This window comes from Tachyglossus aculeatus, chromosome X4, assembly GCF_015852505.1.
Source record: "Tachyglossus aculeatus isolate mTacAcu1 chromosome X4, mTacAcu1.pri, whole genome shotgun sequence".
Lineage (NCBI taxonomy): Eukaryota > Metazoa > Chordata > Mammalia > Monotremata > Tachyglossidae > Tachyglossus > Tachyglossus aculeatus.
Genome location: NC_052098.1, coordinates 46,397,999 through 46,416,990, shown reverse-complemented (window position 1 = coordinate 46,416,990; position 18,992 = coordinate 46,397,999). Strand labels below are relative to the sequence as shown.

Here is an 18,992-nt window from a genome sequence, read left to right as displayed (position 1 = left end):
GGGAAGGGAAGGAGGTAAGATGGGGGGATGGAGAGGGGGACGAGGGGGAGAGGAGGGAAGGGGCCCAGTCTGGGAAGGCCTCCTGGAGGAGGTGAGCTCTCCTTAAGGGAGCCTTAAGGGATTAAGACTGTGAGCCCCCCGTGGGACAACCTGATCACCTTGTAACCTCCCCAGCGCTTAGAACAGTGCTTTGCACATAGTAAGCGCTTAATAAATGCCATCATTATTTATTATTTATTAAGTTACCCACTCCTTACAATGCCCAGGGCTCCCAACCTGCCTTGTTCCGGCCCGGTGAGAAGGCTGAAGCAGCGGCTGATGATCTCGGCTGCTCTTCCGACATCAGAGTATCGAGGATGCTGTTCGGGATAGGGGTCATTCACTCCCCAGAGCGCTTAACCTGCCGGGCTCTGGTGTCACGCGTGGACTCTAGACAGTAGGACTTAACTTTCAGAATACTGGACGATGTGACAGTTATGGCAGTCACTGCTGCGGGCCTTTGAACCCCCACCCTGGCCAGCAAACACTCCTTCAGCCGCAACGTTCAGCAGCTCTTAACTGGAGTTATTGTGGTCCAGGTTTTTTCTGGTTTTTTGATTTTTATTACTTCAATCTCTACTATGAAACCACGGGCAGTTCCCCCTATCTTGCCACCTCCTTTCTTAGATTGCGTGCCCTTAACGGGGCCAGGGATTTGGGTAGGGACTGTCTCTAGATGTTGCCAACTTGTACTTCCCAAGCGCTTAGTCCAGTGCTCTGCACACAGTAAGCGCTCAATAAATACGATTGATTGGTTGATTGATTGACTAATTCTCACCCTTGCATCCCCCCCACGACCCCCTCAATAAATCCTATCAAATGAAATGATTCCTGTTCCTTCATTCCCTCTATTCTTCAGTTAGGGCCTCTGCTAAGTCCAGCTCCTGTCTAACTCTGTTAGAGTGTACTCTCCCATGTGTTCAGTACAGAAGAGAAGAAGCAGCGTGGCTCAATGGAAAGAGCCTGGGCTTTGGAGTCAGAGGTCATGGGTTCAAATCCCGGCTCCGCCAACTGTCAGCTGTGTGACTTTGGGCAAGTCACTTCACTTCTCTGGGCCTCAGTTACCTCATCTGGAAAATGGGGGTTGAGACTCTGAGCCCCCCGTGGGACAACCTGATCACCTTGTAACCTCCCCAGCGCTTAGAACAGTGCTTTGCACATAGTAAGCACTTAATAAATGCCATCATTATTTATTATTTATTAAAAGTTACCCACTCCTTACAATGCCCAGGGCTTCCAACCTGCCTTGTTCCGGCCCGGTGAGAAGGCTGAAGCAGCGGATGATGATCTCGGCTGCTCTCCCGACATCAGAGTATCAAGGATGCTGTCCTGGACATGGGTCATTCACTCCCCAGAGCGCCTAACCTGCTGGGCTCTGGTGTCACGCGTGGACTCTAGACAGACTTAACTTTCAGAATACTGGATGATGTGACGGTTATGGCAGTTACTGCTGCGGGCCTCTGAACCCCCACCCTGGCCTGAAAACACTCCTTTAGCCACAACGTTCAGCAGCTCTTAACTGGAGTTATTGTGGTCCAGGTTTTTCCTTGTTTTTGATTTTTATTACTTCAATCTCTACTATGAATCCATGGGCAGTTCCCCCTATCTTGCCACCTCCTTTCTTAGATTGCGAGCCCTTAACGGGGCCAGGGATTTGGGTAGGGACTGTCTCTATATGTTGCCAACTTGTACTTCCCAAGCGCTTAGTACAGTGCTCTGCACACAGTAAGCGCTCAATAAATACAATTGATTGATTGATTGATTGACTAATTCTCACCCTTGCATCCCCCCCCCAACTCCTCCCTCAATAAATCCTACCGAATGAAATGATTCCTGTTCCTTCATTCCCTCTATTCTTCAGTTAGGGCCTCTGCTAAATCCAGCTCCTGTCTAACTGTTAGAGTGTACTCTCCCATGTGTTCAGTACAGAAGAGAAGAAGCAGCGTGGCTCAGTGGAAAGAGCCCGGGCTTTGGAGTCAGAGGTCATGGGTTCAAATCCCAGCTCCGCCAACTGTCAGCTGTGTGACTTTGGGCAAGTCACTTCACTTCTCTGGGCCTCAGTTACCTCATCTGGAAAATGGGGGTTGAGACTCTGAGCCCCCCGTGGGACAACCTGATCACCGTGTAACCTCTCCAGCGCTTAGAACAGTGCTTTGCACATAGTAAGTGCTTAATAAATGCCATCATTATTTATTATTTATTAAGTTACCCACTCCTTACAATGCCCAGGGCTCCCAACCTGCCTTGTTCCGGCCCGGTGAGAAGGCTGAAGCAGCGGCTGATGATCTCGGCTGCTCTCCCGACATCAGAGTATCGAGGATGCTGTCCGGGACAGAGGTCATTCACTCCCCAGAGCGCCTAACCTGCCGGGCTCTGGTGTCACGCGTGGACTCTAGACAGTAGGACTTAACTTTCAGAATACTGGATGATGTGATGGTTATGGCAGTTACTGCTGCGGGCCTCTGAACCCCCACCCTGGCCTGCAAACACTCCTTCAGCCGCAACGTTCAGCAGCTCTTAACTGGAGTTATTGTGGTCCAGGTTTTTTCTGTTTTTTTTATTTTTATTACTTCAATCTCTACTATGAATCCATGGGCAGTTCCCCCTATCTTGCCACCTCCTTTCTTAGATTGCGAGCCCTTAACGGGGCCAGGGATTTGGGTAGGGACTGTCTCTAGATGTTGCCAACTTGTACTTCCCAAGCGCTTAGTCCAGTGCTCTGCACACAGTAAGCGCTCAATAAATACGATTGATTGGTTGATTGATTGACTAATTCTCACCCTTGCATCCCCCCCCACCCCCCTCAATAAATCCTATCTAATGAAATGATTCCTGTTCCTTCATTCCCTCTATTCTTCAGTTAGGGCCTCTGCTAAGTCCAGCTCCTGTCTAACTCTGTTAGAGTGTACTCTCCCATGTGTTCAGTACAGAAGAGAAGAAGCAGCGTGGCTCAATGGAAAGAGCCTGGGCTTTGGAGTCAGAGGTCATGGGTTCAAATCCCGGCTCCACCAACTGTCAGCTGTGTGACTTTGGGCAAGTCACTTCACTTCTCTGGGCCTCAGTTACCTCATCTGGAAAATGGGGGTTGAGACTCTGAGCCCCCCGTGGGACAACCTGATCACCTTGTAACCTCCCCAGCGCTTAGAACAGTGCTTTGCACATAGTAAGCACTTAATAAATGCCATCATTATTTATTATTTATTAAGTTACCCACTCCTTACAATGCCCAGGGCTTCCAACCTGCCTTGTTCCGGCCCGGTGAGAAGGCTGAAGCAGCGGGTGATGATCTCGGCTGCTCTCCCGACATCAGAGTATCAAGGATGCTGTCCTGGACATGGGTCATTCACTCCCCAGAGCGCCTAACCTGCCGGGCTCTGGTGTCACGCGTGGACTCTAGACAGACTTAACTTTCAGAATACTGGACGATGTGACGGTTATGGCAGTTACTGCTGCGGGCCTCTGAACCCCCACCCTGGCCTGCAAACACTCCTTCAGCCGCAACGTTCAGCAGCTCTTAACTGGAGTTATTGTGGTCCAGGTTTTTTCTGGTTTTTTTATTTTTATTACTTCAATCTCTACTATGAATCCATGGGCAGTTCCCCCTATCTTGCCACCTCCTTTCTTAGATTGCGAGCCCTTAACGGGGCCAGGGATTTGGGTAGGGACTGTCTCTATATGTTGCCAACTTGTACTTCCCAAGCGCTTAGTACAGTGCTCTGCACACAGTAAGCCCTCAATAAATACGATGGATTGATTGATTGATTGACTAATTCTCACCCTTGCATCCCCCCCACTCCTCCCTCAATATATCCTATCTAATGAAATGATTCCTGTTCCTTCATTCCCTCTATTCTTCAGTTAGGGCCTCTGCTAAATCCAGCTCCTGTCTAACTGTTAGAGTGTACTCTCCCATGTGTTCAGTACAGAAGAGAAGAAGCAGCATGGCTCAGTGGAAAGAGCCCGGGCTTTGGAGTCAGAGGTCATGGGTTCAAATCCCACCTCCGCCAACTGTCAGCTGTGTGACTTTGGGCAAGTCACTTCACTTCTCTGGGCCTCAGTTACCTCATCTGGAAAATGGGGGTTGAGACTGTGAGCCCCCCATGGGACAATCTGATCACCTTGTAACCTCCCCAGCGCTTAGAACAGTGCTTTGCACATAGTAAGCGCTTAATAAATGCCATCATCACCATTATTATTATTACAGTGCTCTGCACAAAGTAAGCATTCAATAAATACGATTATCTCAAAGAAAACTATTGGGGTAGTTTTATTCACCAATTTCATTTCTTTCAGTTTGCTTGAATAATGAGTTACATTGCCAATGCTTCTACAAAAAATTTATGAATGATCCACTGCTCATAAAAGTGTGGCCAGGTATTTGTGTATGACCGCAGTAACCACTTCGGAGGGCCATCCACAGGAATGAGCTGGACATGTTGGGTGGACTGCATAAAGACCATCCTGTCTTTCTAACATGGAAAGATCCTTCCTACTCTTATCCCCATATTTGAAAAGGCACTCTGCAATGCTTCTGTTCCTCTCTGGTTTCACTCTGGCTCACAACTCCCTCATTCAGGCCCAATATCTGCGTACTCCTGACTGTAAGGTGAAAAACAAAAAAAAAATCTCAAGTCGTTTAGCCTCATATGGGACCAGGACTGTGTCTGACCTGATTATCTTGTTAACTATCTGCCCATTATCTCATATCTACCCCAGCACTAGCACAGAGCTGGGCACTTAGTACAGTGCTTGGCACCTAGTAAGCACTTAAATACCATAATCATTAATAACAATGATAATACTAAAATCATTGTTCCCTTGCATAAAAGAACAGCCTCCTCCTCTACGCACGGGGGGCAGGGTAGGAAGCTAAACACATGATCTTAGTGTACATAGCCATTTAATTAATTAATGGGGGGATTTGCAAGTGTGGAGATGTTGAGACTAATAAATCAGTGGGAGTGTCAATAAATAAACACACTCCGTCCTTCTGACTCAACCAACCTCAGGTTCCAGCCAATCTTCCTCAAAGCTAAACACACGTCTGATCAACCTTAATTTCTGATATATCTTGCTTGTGAGAGGAGACTTCTATTGCTATATCTGGGCATCCAATTATCAGACACCAAACCAACCCCTCAGTGGACGGTTAAAATCCACAGCCCTTTTAAAAAGCGCCCCTTTCCGTCACCTAGCTTCTGACAGCTGCCCCTTTCTGCCCATCCACCCGCCTCATTTCACCCCCCTCAACCCATCCCAGTGACTCTAATCCTTACTGAAATATAACCCTTCAGCGAGGAAGAAAGAAAACCACGTTACAAATGATTTTGAGTTTTCCACTTCCTGAACAGTGACCACACCACCAATCCCCTCCTTCCCCTGGGCAGAGCCACTCCCCAGATCCACTGAGAGACTCGGGTCTTTGCCGGGAAGAGGTATCCCAGGCCTTTGACCCTGTTCCAGGAGGCCCATCCGGAAATTGAAATGGGCTTATCAAGGTCCAGTATTGAGCTCCCTTTCCATGGAATCTAAATGCCCCAGAGTTAGGTTTTGCACAGAAAATTTAACAGTGATTCATTTCAAGTGGCATTTGAAGCGACTTTCTAAACGCACATCTATCTCTCTGATGCTCAGCCCAGAGACGCTGCTAGAGGAGCGATGATTAAGAAGCAATAACTAAAGATGGAAGAATAACCTTACACCCCCCCACACACACTGCAATTCCAGTTTCATCTCTGCCCCCTCACTCCCCGGCCCCTCTACCACCACCACCATCACAGTGTTATCATCATCATCATCATCATCATCAATCGTATTTATTGAGCGCTTACTATGTGCAGAGCACTGTACTAAGCGCTGGGGAAGTACAAATTGGCAACATATAGAGACAGTCCCTACCCAACAGTGGGCTCACAGTCTAAAAGGGGGCGACAGAGAACAAAACCAAACACACTAACAAAATAAAAGAAATAAATAAATAGAATAGAGCCCGGAAAGGCTCTTTCCTTAGACAATTGGGATCACTTCGCCTGAACTGTGATCCTTTTCGCAAACTCTGCTCGGTAAATCTTGCTAATTTGAAATCTGGGTGCTGATCCCACACCCACCCACACACACACACACACACACACCACCACCACCACCAAAGATCAGGAATCTGGTCAGCATGCACAAGAATTTGAAAGTGAAATCCGCAGTTTCCCAGGCTCCCTAGGCAGATTGGGCACACAATCAGTTTGGAGTCCGTTCACTTACCGTGCTTTTTTGGCCTCTAGGAAAGGTGAGAAACGGATCCTCTAGACCTCTTGATCATCTCTCAAAGGCCCAGACAGGGACAAAACCCAAAGAGACACGCAATCAGTCGGGACTGTGTGCCTTCTTGCAGCACATCTCCACAAGGCTCACACACCAGCACCTTCCCCCGGCTGTGAGGGTGTGGAGTGTACGGCTACACAACAAAATGAGAACCTGAAACCCCGGCTGAATAGGAGGGGCCCCAGCTCCCTCCAGGCCATTCAGGTAAGCCCTGTTTACCTCTGACCTCTGGGGAGCTGCAACCGGGCCTTGTTTAACTAATCTGACTCAGAGCAAGTTGCCAAGTCTCCTATCTGATGCCAAAGGCTGCTGTTTCACCGGACTGGGGGCAAAGATTCCTCCTCTCTTTATTCTCCCTCAACAGTCAGGAAAACCCAACTCATTCATAAAACCCCAAGTCCCCAGGCTCCGATCCGAAGGGCAAAATTGGAGAAGCAGCGTGGCTCGGCGGAAGGAGCCCGGACTTTGGAGTCAGAGGTCGTGGGTTCAAATCCCCGCTCCGCCAATTGTCAGCTGTGTGACTTTGGGCAAGTCACTTCACTTCTCTGGGCCTCAGTTCCCTCATCTGGAAAATGGGGATTAAGACTGTGAGCCCCCCGGTGGGACAACCTGATCACCTTGTAACCTCCTCAGCGCTTAGAACAGTACCTTGCACATAGTAAGCGTTCAATAAATGCCATTATAAGTCACTTCACTTCTCTGGGCCCCAGTTCCCTCATCTGTAAAATGGGGAGGAAGACTGTGAGCCCCCCGGTGGGACAACCTGATCACCTTGTAACCTCCTCAGTGCTTAGAACAGTGCCTTGCACATAGTAAGCTTTCAATAAATGCCATTATAAGTCACTTCACTTCTCTGGGCCCCAGTTCCCTCATCTGTATAATGGGGAGGAAGACTGTGAGCCCCCCGTGGGACAGCCTGATCACCTTGTAACCTCCTCAGCGCTTAGAACAGTGCCTTGCACATAGTAAGTGTTCAATAAATGCCATTATAAGTCACTTCACTTCTCTGGGCCTCAGTTACCTCATCTGGAAAATGGGGATTAGGACTGTGAGCCCCCCGGTGGGACAACCTGATCTCCTTGTAACCTCCTCAGCGCTTAGAACAGTGCCTTGCACATAGTAAGCGTTTAATAAATGCCATTATAAGTCACTTCACTTCTCTGGGCCTCAGTTCCCTCATCTGTAAAATGGAGATGAAGACTGTGAGCCCCACGTGGGACAGCCTGATCACCTTGTATCCCCCCAGCACTTAGAACACACTAAGTGCTTAACAAATACCATCATTATTATTATTATTATTATGAATGAAGAAAATTGGAAGTGGGATAAAGTGAACGGATCTCTGGTCACCTTAGGAGGGAAGGGAGTGGCATTCCTAAGCAGGGATGAGGCTAGAAAGGGTGGGGTAAAGAGAGGGAGGGAAGCAGCATGATCTAGTGGAAAGTACCCAGACCATAGTGTCAGAGGACCTGGGCTCTAGTCCCACTACTGCTGCGTGTCCTTGGGCAAGTCACGTCACTTCTCTGGGGCTCAGTTTCCTCATCTGTAAAATGGGGATTCAATACTTGGTCACCCTGCTTCCTAGACTGCGAGTCCCTGGTGGGACAGGGGCTGTGTCCTGATTATCTTGATTATCTTGATTATCTTGATATCTGATTATCTTGTACCTACCCAAGTGTTTAGTACACTAAGCTTAGCGCATAGTAAGCACTTAACATATACCACTATTATGGGGGGGGTGGGCAGAAAGGGGAGAGAAAGAATGTTGAGAGGGGAAGAAAAGGGGAGAGAAGGGAAAGAAAAAGGAAAGAGGGAAAGGTGAAAAAGGAGATATGCAAAAAGAGAGGGGCATATTATTGGACTCTGAACTTTGCCTTTGATGTTGCCTTTATACTTAAATTATTTCACCATTTCCTTAATATCTGTAAGCAAACCCCTTCACGCCTTATTCTTAGATTGTGAACCCCTGGAAGGCCAAGGAACTATCAAATTCTCACCCAGGTATTTTTTTTTCCCCCAGTGTTTGACACAGTGCTCGGCACAAGATATGGGCTTAATAAATACTATTACTACTACTAACTTCACCTGCTGCCTTATACATAATTTATGATATATAATTTATAGATATGTACATATGTGCTGTGGGGTTGGGGTTGAGGCAAATATCAAATGCCCAAAGGTCACTGATCCAAGTGCACAGAGGAAGCAGAAGGGAGAGGGAGTTTGGGGGTAGGGGAAGGGTGGGGAGGGGTTAATTGGAGTTCAATCAATCAATCAGTTGTATTTATTGAGCGCTTACTGTGTGCAGACCACTGTACTAAGCGCTTGGGAAGTACAAGTTGGCAACATATAGAGACGGTCCCTACCCAACAGTGGGCTCACAGTCTGGAAGGGGGAGACAGAGAACAAAACAAAACATATTAACAAAATAAAATAAATAGAATAGATATGTACAAGTAAAATAAATAAATAAATAGAGTAATAAATACGTACAAACACATATACATATACACAGGTGCTGTGGGGGAGGGAAGGAGGTAAGGGGGGGATGGAGGGGAGGGGGGAGAGAGGAAGGAGGGGGCTCAGTCTGGAGGAGATGTAATCTTAATAAGGCTTTGAAGGTGGGGAGGGTGGTGGTCTGGTGTATATGAGGTGGGGGAGGGAATTCTGGGCCAGAGGGAGAATGCTGGAAAGTAATAATAATAATAATAATGGCATTTATTAAGTGCTTACATGTGCAAAGCACTGTTCTAAGCACTGGGGAGGTTACAAGGTGATCAGGTTGTCCCACGGTGGGCTCACAGTCTTAATCCCCATTTTCCAGATGAGGGAACTAAGGCACAGGGAAGTTAAGTGACTTGCCCAAAGTCACACAGCTGACAATTGGCAAAGCCAGGATTTGAACCCATCACCTCTGAGGAAAGGGGTCGTGGATGGCGAGGTAGATGAAATCAGGGCAGACTGTGATTTCAGACCTTTTAGACTGTGAGCCCCCTTTTAGACTGTGAGCCCACTGCTGGGTAGGGACTGTCTCTATATGTTACCAACTTGTACTTCCCAAGCGCTTAGTACAGTGCTCTGCACACAGTAAGCACTCAATAAATACGATTGATGATGATGATGATGATGAATCAAGCAAGCTGGCACTAGAGGAGCGAACTGCGCGCTTTAGGCTGTAGTAGAGTGCTTTGAAACTAATTGTAAGGAGTTTCTGTTTGACGTGGAGGTGGATAGGCAACTACTTGGGTGGGGGGGGTTCTTGAGGAGTGGGGAGATGTGGACTGAACTCCTTTTTAGAAAAAAATACATATCTATTAAATTCCATATTAAACCGTAATGCGTTTATATTAATGTCTGTAGGCCCCTCCAGACTGTATGCTTACTGTGGACAGGGAATGTGTCCCCCAACTCTGTTATATTGTAGCCTCCCAAGCGCTTAGTACATTCATTCATTCATTCATTCATTCAATCATATTTATTGAGCGCTTACTATGTGCAGAGCATGGTACTAAGCGCTTGGGAAGTACAAGTTGGCAACGTATAGAGACGGTCCCCACCCAACAACGGGCTCACGGTCTAGAAGGGGGAGACGGACAACAAAACAAAACAAGTGGACAGGTGTCAAGTCGTCAGAATAAATAGAAGTAAAGCTAGATGCACATCATTGACAAAATAAATAGAATAGGAAATATGTATAGGTAGAATAAATAGAGTAAAAAATCTGTACAAACATATATACAGGTGCTGTGGGGAGGGGAAGAAGGTAGGGCTGGGGGGGATGGGGAAGAGGAGAGGAAAAAGGGGGCTCAGTCTGGGAAGGCCTCCTGGAGGAGGTGAGCTCTCAGTAGGGCTTTGAAGGGAGGAAAAGAGCTAGCTTGGCGGATGTGCGGAGGGAGGGCATTCTAGTACAGTGCTATGCACAAAGTAAGCACTGAATAAACAATAATAATAATTCTGATATTTGTTAAGCACTTACTGTGTGCCGGGCTCTGTACTAAGTGCTGGGGTGGATACAAGCAAATAATAATGATGGCATTTGTTAAGCGCTTATTACGTGCAAAGCACTGTTCTATGCACTGGGGAGGATACAAGGTGAGGAGGTTGTCCCACGTGGGGCTCACAGTCTTAATCCCCATTTTCCAGATGAGGTAACTGAGGCGCAGAGAAGTGAAGTGACTTGCCCAAAGTCACACAGCCGACAAGCCGCGGAGCCAGGATTAGAACCCATCACCGCTGACTCCCAAGCCCGGGCTCTTTCCGCTGAGCCACGCTGTTTCCCGAAGCAAACTGGGTTGAACACAGTCCCTGTCCCACACGGGGCCCACAGTCCCAATCCGCATTTTACAAATGAAATACAAATACAATGGATTGATTGATTGATTGATTGATTGATAGAAAAATGATCTGGGCAGCAGAGTGAGATATGGATTGGAGTGGGGAGAGACAGGAGGTAGGAAAGTCAGCAGGGACGCAGAGGCAGTAGTAGTGGTGGGATAAAAAAAGAGCTTGGATCAATGTAGTAGCAGTTTGGATGGCGAGGAAAGGGTGGATTTTAGAAACGCCGTGAAGGAGAAATCAATCGATCAACTGTATTTATTGAATGCTTACTGTGTGCCGAGCACTGTACTAAAAACTGGGGAGAGTATAATACAGCAGAGTTGGTAGATATGTTCCTTACCCACAGTGAGCTTACAGTCTAGAGGGGGAGACAGACATTAATATAAATAAATTATGGGTACGTACATAAGTCTGTATATATGTTTGTACAGATTTATTACTCTATTTTACTTCTACATATTTACTATTCTATTTATTTTATCTTGTTAACGTGCTTTGTTTTGTTGTCTGTCTCCCCCTTCTAGACTGTGAGCCCACTGTTGGGTAGGGACCATCTCTATATGTTGCCGACTTGTCCTTCCCAAGCGCTTAGTCCAGTGCTCTGCACACAGTAAGCGCTCAGTAAATACGATTGAGTGAATAAGTGCCATGGGACCGAGGGGGGAGGGAATAAAGGGAGCAAATACAATTGCAAGGGCAATCCAGAAGGGAGTGAGAGAAGAGGAAATGGGGGCTTAGTCAGGGAAGCCCTCTTGGAGGAGGTGTGCCTTCAGTAAGGCTTTGAAGGTGGGGAGAGTGATTGTCTGATATGGAGAAGAAGGTGTTGACCTGTTTTCTGTTTAGTTGGTTCACAGAACTACAAGCCACTGGGTGAACATCGCTGGGTGGCCTCGTGTGTAGGATCAATAACAGTCATTGTACAGGGAGCTGAGTTGGAGAGTATATATATGTACATATCCATAATTTATTTTAATGTCTGTTTCCCCCTCCATACTGCAAACTCCTCTGTGGGCAGGGAACACGTCCACAAATTCTGTTGTACTTTCCCAAGCTCTCCCTGCATTGCCCTGCACACGGTAAGCATGTTCATTCATTCATTCAATCATATTTATCATCATCATCATCAATCGTATTTATTGAGCGCTTACTGTGTGCAGAGCACTGTACTAAGCGCTTGGGAAGTACAAGTTGGCAACATATAGAGACAGTCCCTACCCAACAGCGGGCTCACAGTCTAGAAGGGGGAGACAGACAACAAAACAAGACATATTAACAAAATAAAATAAATAGAATAGTAAATATGTACAAGTAAAATAAATAGAGTAATAAATCTGTACAAACATATATACAGGTGCTGTGGGGAGGGGAAGGAGGTAGGGCCGGGGGGGATGGGGAGGGGGAGAGAAAGGAGGGGGCTCAGTCTGGGAAGGCCTCCTGGAGGAGGTGAGCTCTCAGTAGGGCTTTGAAGGGAAGAAGAGAGCTAGTTTGGGGGATGTGTGGAGGGAGGGCATTCCAGGCCAGGGGGAGGACGTCGGCCGGGACAGGCGAGAACTTGGCACAGTGAGGAGTTTAGTGGCAGAGGAGCGGAGGGTGCGGGCTGGGCTGGAGAAGGAGAGAAGGGAGGTGAGGTAGAAGGGGGCGAGGTGATGGACAGCCTTGAAGCCAAGAGTGAGGAGTTTTTGCCTGATGCGGAGGTTGACTGGTAGCCACTGGAGATTTTTGAGGAGGGGAGTGACATGCCCAGAGCGTTTCAATAAATGTTCAATAAATACCAGTGATTGTTTGATCAATTGAGTGATCCAAAGCAAGGGAAACAGAGGGAGCCTTTCTGGATGCGGTCAAGAACAGGAGAGAGATTTGCATTTGTAAGTGAATTTCTTTTTATCGCTCAATCAATCATTACTACTATGACTTTTATTGCATTTGTTAAGCGCTTACTATGTCTCAAGCACTGTCCTAAGTGCGGGGGTAGATACAAGTTTATCAGGCTATACACAGTCCCTGTCCTAACACGAGGCTCAAAATCTAAGCAGGAGGGAGACCGGGCACTGAATCCCCCACCTTACAGATGAGGAAACTGAAGTACAGAGAAGTTAAGTGACTTGTCCAAGGCCACCCAGCAGGCAAGTGGCAGAGGCAGGATTAGAACCTAGGTCCTCTGATTCCCAGGTTAATCAATCAGTCGACCTACTGAGAGTTTATTGGGTGTAGAGCACTGCACCAAGTGCCTGGGAGAATATAGTATAACAATATAACAGACACATCCCCTGCCCACAGTGAGCCCACAGTCTAGAGGGGGAGACAGACGTTAATATAAATAAATTATAGATATGTACATAAGTGCCGTGGGGCTGGGAGGGAGTGTGAATAAAAGCAGCAAATCAGGGTGAGGCAGAAGGGAGTGGGAGAAAAGGAAATGAGGGCTTAGTCAGGGAAGGCCTCTTGGAGGAGATGTACTTTCAATAAGGCTCTGAAGTTGGGGAGAGAAATCGTATGAGAGAGATTCATTCATTCATTCAATCGTATTTACTGAGCGCTTACTGTGTGCAGAGCACGGTATTAAGCGCTTGGAAAGTACAATTTGGCAACTATAGAGACAATCCCTTCCCAACAAGGGGCTCACAGTCTAGAAGGGGGAGACAGACAACAAAACAAAACAAGTAGAAAGGCATCGATAGCAACAAAATAGATAAATAGAATTATAGATATATACACATCATTAATAAAATAAATAGAATAACAAATATGTGCAAATGTCCACAAGTGCTGGCGGGCGGGGAAGGGGGTAGAGCAGAGGAAGGGAGTCGGGGTGATGGGGAGGGGAGGAGGAGCAGAGGAAAAGGGTGGGGCTCAGTCTGGGAGGGCCTCCTGGAGGAGGTGAGCTCTCAGTAGGGCTTTGAAGGGGGGAAGAGAGCTAGTTTGGCAGATATGAGGAGGGAGGGCATTCCAGGCCAGAGGTCGACGGCGGGACAGGCGAGAACAGGGCACAGTGAGGAGGTTAGCGGCGACAGAGGAGCGGAGTGTGCGGGCAGGGCTGGAGAAGGAGAGAAGGGAGGTGAGGTAGGAGGGGGTGAGGTGATGGAGAACTCTGAAGCCAATAGTGAGGAGTTTTTGTTTCATGCGAAGGTTGATAGGCAACCACTGGAGATTTTTGAGGATGGGGGGTGACATGCCCAGAGCGTTTCTGTAGAAAGATAATCCGGGCAGCAGAGTGAAGTATAGACTGAAGTGGGGAGAGACGGGAGGATGGGAGATCACAAAGGATGCTGATGCAGTAATCCAGTCGGGATATGACTGGAGAGATGAGTCAAGGACAACACCAAGGTTATGGGCTTATGAGACAGGGAAGGAAGACAATGGTATTTTCTACAGTGATAGGAAAGATATAGGAAGGACAGGTTTGAGTGGGAAGTTCTGCTTTGGACTTCTGCTGCTTCTGCCTCCCTCCTCCCCCTCCCCATCCCCCCCGCCTTACCTCCTTCCCCTCCCCACAGCACCTGTGTATATATATATATATATTTGTTTGTATGGATTTATTACTCTATTTTATTTGGACATATTTATTCTATTTATTTTATTTTGTTAATATGTTTTGTTTTGTTGTCTGTCTCCCCCTTCTAGACTGTGAGCATGCTGTTGGGTAGGGACCGTCTCTAGATGTTGCCAACTTGGACTCCCCAAGCGCTTAGAACAGTGCTCTGCACACAGTAAGCACTCAATAAATACGATTGAATGAATGAATGAAAGGTGGTGGTAGTGCTAGCTAGGCTGGGCGGCTTACTGGTGCTGTTGTTGACACCCAGCAGAAGTGGTGAGGCTACCTGTCAGCCACCCTCCCCCTTTTAGACTGTGAGCCCACTGTTCGGTAGGGACTGTCTCTATATGTTGCCAACTTGTACTTCCCAAGCGCTTAGTACAGTGCTCTGCACACAGTAAGCGCTCAATAAATACGATTGATTGATTGATTGATTGATTACTGGCTCACTGGAGGAAGCCATGCATGAAGGTCTCCAGTGGCTACCAATCAATCTGCGCATCAAGCAGAAACTCCTCACCCTGGGCTTCAAGGCTCTCCATCACCTCGCCCCCTCCTACCTCACCTCCCTTCTCTCCTTCTACTGCCCAGCCCGCACCCTCCGCTCCTCCACCACTAATCTCCTCACTGTACCTCGCTCTCGCCTGTCCCGCCATCGACCCCCGGCCCACGTCATCCCCCGGGCCTGGAATGCCCTCCCTCTGCCCGTCCGCCGCGCTAGCTCTCTTCCTCCCTTCAAGGCCCTGCTGAGAGCTCACCTCCTCCAGGAGGCCTTCCCAGACTGAGCCCCTTCTTTCCTCTCCCCCTCGTCCCCCTCTCCATCCCCCCGTCTTACCTCCTTCCCTTCCCCACAGCACCTGTATATATGTATATATGGTTGTACATATTTATTACTCTATTTATTTATTTATTTATTTATTTTACTTGTACACTTCTATCCTACTTATTTTATTTTGTTGGTATGTTTGGTTCTGTTCTCTGTCTCCCCCTTTTAGACTGTGAGCCCACTGTTGGGTAGGGACTGTCTCTATGTGATGCCAATTTGTACTTCCCAAGCGCTTAGTACAGTGCTCTGCACATAGTAAGCGCTCAATAAATACGATTGATTGATTGATTGATTGATTGGGAGTTTCTGGAGGAGCTGGAAAGATACAGTTGTGGGCCCCACATGGGACAATTCAGGGGTGGTGGTTATAGTAATGGCCAGTAGCATTGAAGAAGTGGAGGAGGAGGAGGAAGCTATGCAGTCTCTTTCTCCTTCCTGCTACTGAACTACCACCACAACGGCCCACCCCCGGCCAAAAGTGGGATCTAGCCTCTCTGACAGGGGCAAGTCCTAATAGCATTAACTGTATTGCCCAGTGTGGGCTATCTGGTGACTATGTGGTAGGATATGTCTATTATTTCAGTCGAAGAAATGATGATTTCAGACCCTCCTGAAATGAAGTGGGAGAATCTTCCATCTCATACTGTTCTCACTTTAAAACCTGAGTGCTGGGAAGAAAGGGCAATCGTGCATGAGCCTGCCCACTGCCTCTGGGATGCACAGACGGCGCTTTTAACATCTGCCTCAAAGGGCTTTGGGCAAGGTTTTGGGTTTCCTTTCTTGGCCCTATGCTTTTTTTTTTCTTAACAATAGGCCAGGTTTGGCAAGCCATTCACCTACGCAACATGTGAAAGGACAGGCAGAGCAGTGCCTCAGGGGCATCCTTTGACTTTCATGAGACACCGCTCTCTGGAATGGCTCTGTGGTTTGCTCCTCTTATTCAGGTTCCCCTCTTTGACACACAAACACACACATACACACACACAAAAAAATTGCACCCGTTATTTGGCAGGAGCCTAAACACTGCTAGAGTGCTTCGGTGCGATGCACAGCTACTTCTCTAAACTGCTGGGATTTTAAAAAGCCTTTGAAAACTTTATTAGCCAGGACTGAGCTTCTAAGGGGCTCTGCTGTTCTGAGCCAGGCCTGAATGACATTTTTCCTCCTTGGAATTGGAATCAGAAGTTTGGGCGGAGCTTGTACTGCTTCCTGCTGTAGCATTCCCATGTAGCTGCTTGTTTTCGGGGCCATTAAAACCTGGCTTTTCTAGACTGTGAGCCCGCCTTCTAGGCTGTGAGCCCGCTGTTGGGTAGGGGCCGTCTCTATATGTTGCCAACTTGTACTTCCCAAGCGCTTAGTACAGTGCTCTGCACACAGTAAGCGCTCAATAAATACGATTGAATGAATGAATGGCTCATTCCGGTAGACCCAGGAGTGCAAAGTCTCCTTGCCTTGGCTTTCTACAGAATTCTTCCCCAGCGAAGTGGAAAAAGTACCGTATGGACAGGTAGACGGCTAGCATTCACCAGAGGGAAATGGGGAAGGGGCCCTTGGGAAAGGAAATCATTTTTTCCAGCCCTCCGAGCGGGATTGGGGTGGGGCTTTCAGAAGGCAGGGCCAAAGGTCCAAGTATAGTGGGGATAATAATAATAATAATAATAATAATAATAATAATAATGATGGCATTTGTTAAGCGCTTACTATGTGCAGAGCACTGTTCTAGTGCTGGGGGGGAATACAAGGTGATCAGGTTGTCCCATGGGGGGCTCACAGTCTTAATCCCCAGTTTACAGATGAAGTAACTGAGGCTCAGAGAAGTGACTTGCCCAAGGTCACACAGCCGACATGTGGCGGAGTCGGGATTCGAACCCATGACCTCTGACTCCCAAGCCCGGGCTCTTTCCACTGAGCCACACTGCTTCTCTATAAAAAGGCAGGAAAGGAAGGCAGAAGAGACAAAGAGACCGAAAGACAAACAGGGGCAAAGACAGAATGACAGGGAGAGCAGATGACGACAGAAAGGTGGGGGTGATGACCTTGGTGTGCGCAGGCACACACATGGAAGCACACACATGCAGACAAACACACATGTGCAGGCCCGCGCACACACACACACAGAGGCTACCCTGGAGATTATCATTACTATGGTGGAGGGCGTGGCAAAGTTTTGTTGTACATGCTCTGTTTTGTTGTATATGTTCTGTTTTGTTGTATATGTTCTGTTTTGTTGTCTGTCTCCCCCTTCTAGAGTGTGAGCCCACTGTTGGGTAGGGACTGTCTCTAGATGTTGCCAACTTGTACTTCCCAAGCGCTTAGTACAGTGCTCTGCATACAGTAAGTGCTCAGTAAATACAATTGAATGAATGGAAGTGGCAGAGAAGCAGCGTGTCTCAGTGGAAAGCACACGGGCTTGGGAGTCAGAGGTCATGGGTTCGAATCCCAGCTCAGCCACTTGTCAGCTGTGTGACCTTGGGCGAGTCACTTCACTTCTCTGGGCCTCAGTCACCTCATCTGGAAAATGGGGATGAAGACTGTGAGCCCCCCCACCGTGGGACAACCTGATCACCTTGTATCCCTCCCAGCGCTTAGAACAGTGCTTTGCACATAGTAAGCGCTTAACAAATACCACTACCACCACCATCATCATCATCATCAGATGCAGGAATGATGGTAAAGGTGGCACTAGGGTCACAGCTTCCCTGGCTTTACTTGCTGCTGCTTTCTCTGCTGCTGAGCTCTATTCTACTGCCACAACTTCGACCAAGTGAGACTTGTCTTTTTTGGGGGTGGGGGGGTCCCACCAGACATTTTTAGTTCGACAAGATCCCCGGGGATTGACTAAACAGGGTTAGCTTCCCAGCAGGAAAAAAGATGATGGCTATCTTCAAGAAACTCAAATCTACAAACAAAAGCAGAGGCATGTTTTTTAAGATACCGGCAAAGCAAAACAGATCATTCCTTAGATAGAGAATGACTGGTGATAAAAACTCTTATCTGTGACACTGTGGACGGCTCCCTTTTCTAAACACTAACAGGCCTCACTCTCACCGACTGGGTACTAACCTAGTTATCTTCTTGCCTCTCCGATCACTCCTTCTCAGTTTCATTTCCTGGCTCCTCTTCTGCCACTAATCCCTTAACAGTTAGTGTTCTGCAAGGTTCTGCTCTGGGTCTCAATCAATCAGTCAATCAATCAATCAATCGTATTTATTGAGCACTTACTGTGTGCAGAGCACTGTACTAAGCGCTTGCGAAGTACAAGTTGGCAACGCATTGAGACGGTCCCTACCCAACAGTGGGCTCACAGTCTAAAAATCAAACGGACTGTGCCTCACTCTTGTCTCAACCAACCTAACCCCTCGCTAATGGTGGTCCTCTGACCTGGAACTCTCCCCCCGCCCCTTTTTTAAAAAATATTTGTTAAGTGCTTACTAGGTGCCAGGCACTGTACTAAGCACTGGGGTGATCAAGATAATCAGGTTGGACACAATCCCTGTCTCACATAGGGCTCACAGCCTCAGCGCTTAGAACAGTGCCAGCGCTTAGAATAATAATAATGATGGTATTTATTAAGCGCTTACTATGTGCAAAGCACTGTTCTAAGCGCTGGGGAGGTTACAAGGTGATCAGGTTGTCCCACCGGGGGGCTCACGGTCTTAATCCCCATTTTCCAGATGAGGGAACTGAGGCCCAGAGAAGTGAAGTGACTTGCCCAAAGTCACACAGCTGACAACTGGGGGAGCTGGGATTTGAACCCATGACCTCTGACTCCAAAGCCCATGCTCTTTCTACTGAGCCATGCTGCTTCTCAGAACAGTGCTTGGAGCAGCTTAGAACAGTGCTCAGTGCTTAGAACACTGCTTTGTGCATAGTAAGCACTTAACAAATGCCATTATTATTATTAATACCCATCAACTGAGGCACAGAGAAGTGAAGTGA

The 18,992-nt window shown here is 47.7% G+C and overlaps 1 protein-coding gene across 3 annotated transcripts in view; it reads right to left on the bottom strand.

Annotated features, from left to right (window-relative positions):
• CORO2A (coronin 2A) overlaps nt 1-18,992 on the bottom strand; it is a 233,507-nt gene that overhangs the window by 73,699 nt on the left and 140,816 nt on the right. The window contains exon 1 of one of the 3 annotated variants that reach the window (XM_038769943.1): nt 6,295-6,390. The exons of the other annotated variants lie outside the window; for them this stretch is intronic. The gene's annotated coding sequence lies outside the window, so the exon portion shown is untranslated. Of the gene's footprint in view, nt 1-6,294; nt 6,391-18,992 lie in introns of those variants that run through there. 3 annotated transcript variants of the gene reach the window in all.